This window comes from Corapipo altera, unplaced genomic scaffold (assembly GCF_003945725.1).
Source record: "Corapipo altera isolate COAL_440 unplaced genomic scaffold, ASM394572v1 0, whole genome shotgun sequence".
Lineage (NCBI taxonomy): Eukaryota > Metazoa > Chordata > Aves > Passeriformes > Pipridae > Corapipo > Corapipo altera.
Genome location: NW_020884872.1, coordinates 50758939 through 50763174, shown reverse-complemented (window position 1 = coordinate 50763174; position 4236 = coordinate 50758939). Strand labels below are relative to the sequence as shown.

The 4236-nt window shown below is 41.7% G+C and overlaps 1 long non-coding RNA gene across 1 annotated transcript; it reads left to right on the top strand.

The window, feature by feature from the left end:
• The first annotated feature begins 825 nt into the window (after nt 1–825).
• Nucleotides 826–3301, top strand: LOC113953184. The gene is made up of 3 exons (XR_003529864.1): nt 826–999; nt 2266–2346; nt 2943–3301. It is a non-coding gene; the product is annotated as an uncharacterized LOC113953184 (long non-coding RNA).
• The last annotated feature ends 935 nt before the right edge of the window (nt 3302–4236 follow it).

Below are 4236 nucleotides of genomic sequence, written 5' to 3'. Positions count from 1 at the left end.
AAGGAACTGCTGGGCTTATGTGATAGAAAGATTATTTGCTTGTTTTAGTTGACCTAAACTATAAATAAAGCAATACTTATTTAGATTTTACTGTTACTGAATGAGCACACTGCTCATTAACATTTTTCATGGGACTGTTTATAAGGACAGACTATTTAAAAACACTTCTTAGGCATACCCTTAAGAGTTGGAATCTGCTGCTCCAGTGAAGGTGTCTAGCACTCCATGAGGTGCTCCAGAGTTTCTGAGCTATCCACACAGAGATCGAAAACTCAGTACAACATCTTCCTGGAGCACTAGCTGGAGGCGAGAAACCCCAGGGAGGTAATCAAAGGCAGAAGCTAGAGTTTTCCTTCATCATCACTGAGACAACTACTGAAGACACAGTGCAGCACCTTCCCAGTCCCACAAAGGGAAAAGCTGCCTCTTTACTAATAAACTGGGTCCCGTCTCTGGTACAGGCCGCAAAGAGATGTGCATCTGTATGACGGAGCTCTCTCATTCTCCAGAAGAGGGTGGTAGCCTGAAAGCTTTCCATGGGGAAGCGCTGCTGGCCTGGACCACCTCCTGAACTGCTGATAAAAGATTTGGGGATACCGCTAAGAAGTGACCATGCAGACAACTGAGTCCAGGCCTGGGGGAGTTCCTGGCCATGCACAGTTTCCCTGAGCAGTGTGGCTGATGGCTGCAATGGGGCAAAATGGGGTACCATAGCAGCCCCAGAAATACTCCTCTATTCATACCTCCATTTCCCCAGCGCTGTGAACAGCGAGAGGAGACATCTCCCTGGCAGACCCTGCATTCACATGCAAGCGGTGGCTCCCAGAACCCACATACTCTCCCAGTAAGGGGACTCTGTCCCCACATCCTGGGCTCTCACTCCAGTGTGAACTCAGCAGATGGCACTCTGCCATGGGATGTGTTACTGGGCACGGCAGTGCTGGGCCATCGGGCAGCCAGACTCCACCCAACTTCCCCTCCTCCTCGCTGCCATGGCAGGTCCTGTGTAGAGCCCTCATCAGGACTGGGGCTGTTTAGGAGACTGGGGCCTCACTTTCTGGGGCCCTGCCACCTCCTCTCCCTGCTGCGGGAGACTAGCAGCCAGGGCATCTGGGAAAAGTGGCCCTGGCATTATTGCTGGCCTCAGCTAGGGAGCAGGTGCTGCTGTCTGGGGACTGCCCGACTGGTCCCCCACAGGTGCCCAGAAAGCCACAAGCTAGCTCTGGGTATGGGTGGTGAGGAGAGAAAAAGAGCTGGAGGGGAAACGTGCAGGGAGGCTGACTGGTATGATGGAACAGGAGGGAACAAGTGCTCGAGTCCAACAAATGCATTGCTAGAAGCAAAAGCGGGAATTCAGCTTTTATAAGCCCTGCCTTTGTAAAAGAGCCATTCTGGAGCTGCGAGAAACTTACACCTGATCTTATAGGAGTGCAGGTCCAACACAGTCTTGCTCTTGAAACGATGGTAAGCTCTTGTCACCAGGTCTTCTGTCAGGCTTTGTGCTGAGGCTTCTTGGCCTTGACGTAGCCTGGAGGTTTCAATCATGAGTGTAATAGAAATGAGCTATAGGATAGATAGAAATGAGTGAGGAATCAGCTGGGAAAACTGGTAAGGAATGTTAGGACACTCTTCATCAGCAAGGGGGTTGCTGTGGCTCCTTCTCACTCTGTGTTTGCCCCATTTGCAGCTTGCTGGGTGGGAGGGAGCAACAGGAGTGTTTTTTTTATATTTTCACTTTGCTAAATGTAATTTCCCTTGTAACATGAACCAAACGCTGCAGGGGTGATTTTTTTTTTCAGGCCACATCAGTCATCTTGTTATCAAACAAGATTTTTATACAGACCAGTCTCGCAATATATTTGTAATCTACGATCTGTCAGGTCATGCTTAAACAAAAGCTCGCTCTCATTGTACAGCAGCTCGAGTTTCAGCTCTTTCACCTTTGGTATTCCCACAATTGCAATGTAAGCTTTCTTGTTCAAATCATTCTATAAGCAAAGTGTGACATTACTTAGTTTTCCAGTCCTGGATTTTTCTTCCTGAGCAAGACTTAATTTTATTTGATTGCTAATTCTGTCATTCTTAATACATTTTTATGTTTGAAATTTAAGAAGTCTGGCTGTGGCTTACTTTTCTCATAATTCCACAATCATTATTGCGTATTATATTATTAATGAGAAAGTAGGAACCAATGATAGTAATCTCGTATCTGCTATATCAATCTTGATTAATTAGTAATTTTTCCTGTATGTCTAATAATATCAGGTAGCATTGCTACATATGCACGTCCCCTTTTGGAATAAAAACATGCTGGGTATGTGGATGATGCTATGAATTTCATATAAGGTATGAGCTGTGTATTCTAAGTGACCTGCTTGGTCACTCTAACAGTGCATAAAGGACAGTGAATTTTTGTAGCTACTAACCTATTGTAGAAACAGAGATGCAAGAGAAAGGGTAATTTGCTCTCTCATTTGCCAAAACCCTTGCTATGCAAAATAAAGAAGAATCAGGCTTTCATTTGTTTTCCCCTAATGAGAAATGTGTGTGGAAGGATAGGGGACATGAAAGGTCTCAAACTAATTCACATTACTATTCTTCTGGAGTAGTCAAGATTTAGTGGTAATGTTTCCTTGGGGATTTTTAGGTGGGTTTGAATTTAAAAAAACACCAAAGTTGCACTAAACGTCATCACTTTCCTAAATAATAGTGCTGTTCTCAAACTTCTAAGATTTAAGAGACCAAGAACAGCAAATACCAAGCAGCAAATAAATCTGTACTGTAAAAAAGTTAAAGTACTATTTTTTGTTATTAATAGCTAAGTTATAAGAAAAATAGCAGAACTGCAATAAGATATACAACCTGAAGGATGTATTCCTATAATCTTAAATGCTCTATGAGCATGCTTAGATTGTTCTCATTCATCCCTGTTTGTTTTCCAGGCATGCATAGAGAAGACCTAACTTCCTGCTTTAAGGACAATTTATTTAGTCAAAGAAGACACATAACAATGTTACTGAGTTCAAGACTCCAGCCAATGAGAACAAAAATTAAACCAGTTAACAGTCCTTTGGATTTCTTTTACACATTGATTTTCAACTTGTGCATCAACCACCTGCACTTGATATATTTCTGAGACTTGGAAAAATTCTGCTTACAGAGTCAAGTAGTAAGATTTAGGGTTTTCTTTACACTTAGGGTTGTCTCAATTAATATTGTTCATTCTTTGCTATTTTCCATGGCTGAAATGAAGGTAGGAGAAGCAAGCACCTTAAGTTGAACATGCCAAATATAATTTTAAAGAAGCATGACTAATTACTAGTGTATGGTCTAGGCAAACATTACAACACAGTTGAACGTAGCCGAAAAACAATAAAATATCTGTACTTAATATTACACATTTCTGGGTCTTCCTGTTTGTTTGATACTATGCAAAAACTGATGATAGCCTCTGAGGAAAGATTCTGCATGGCAGTATAAAACCATTCAGCTTTTGGCTGGACTTGCGTGCCCTCTTCATAGCACTGAACCTGAAAGAACCATTCTTCCATGGGTAGCTCAAAAATAGCCAAAGGTTTGACTAATAAAGCATGGTAATCAGAGAGAGTCACTTCCTCCTGTTTTGGTCTGCAAAATCAGAGACTCCCTCACAGACAGAAACTGAAATGCTTTTTCAGCGTGAAAGGTCCTGTGTTGCCAGGGTAGTAGATACCTACAAGAGACTGAAGAAGGCTCAACATGGATTTTGTGAAGTTAAATCATGCCTCTGAACTATTGGAGAGTAGAAAACAGGACTGGAGTGGAAGGAAAATCAACAGAGGAGTTTCTCTGACATCTGCACTGGGATCATCTCATTTGACATGTTCATTAAATGTTGAAGTGTCTTGAGTTCTAGCTCAAACAGTCCTTCATGTTTTCAGAAAGCATTTAAATTTCTGAAAAAAAGAAGATCCAAATAAGTTTATGGAGCCAGGAGTCTTCATCACAGAGAAAAGATAACTAGGGGAGAAAATAGTACAGGTCTTCATTATCATGTCTAACATAAAAAGGTGACTTAATTGCTTAGTGTTTTTTTCTACCAACAGCAGGAGTAGTAACTGAAGATAGGTAGCAAATTCGATGTAAACAAAACAAGGTGGTTCTTCACATGACTGTCAGTTATCTGTGGAACGCTTGAAATGTTCACATAAAATTAAATTAATGAAACAACATTAATATTAATTATTGCGATTAATA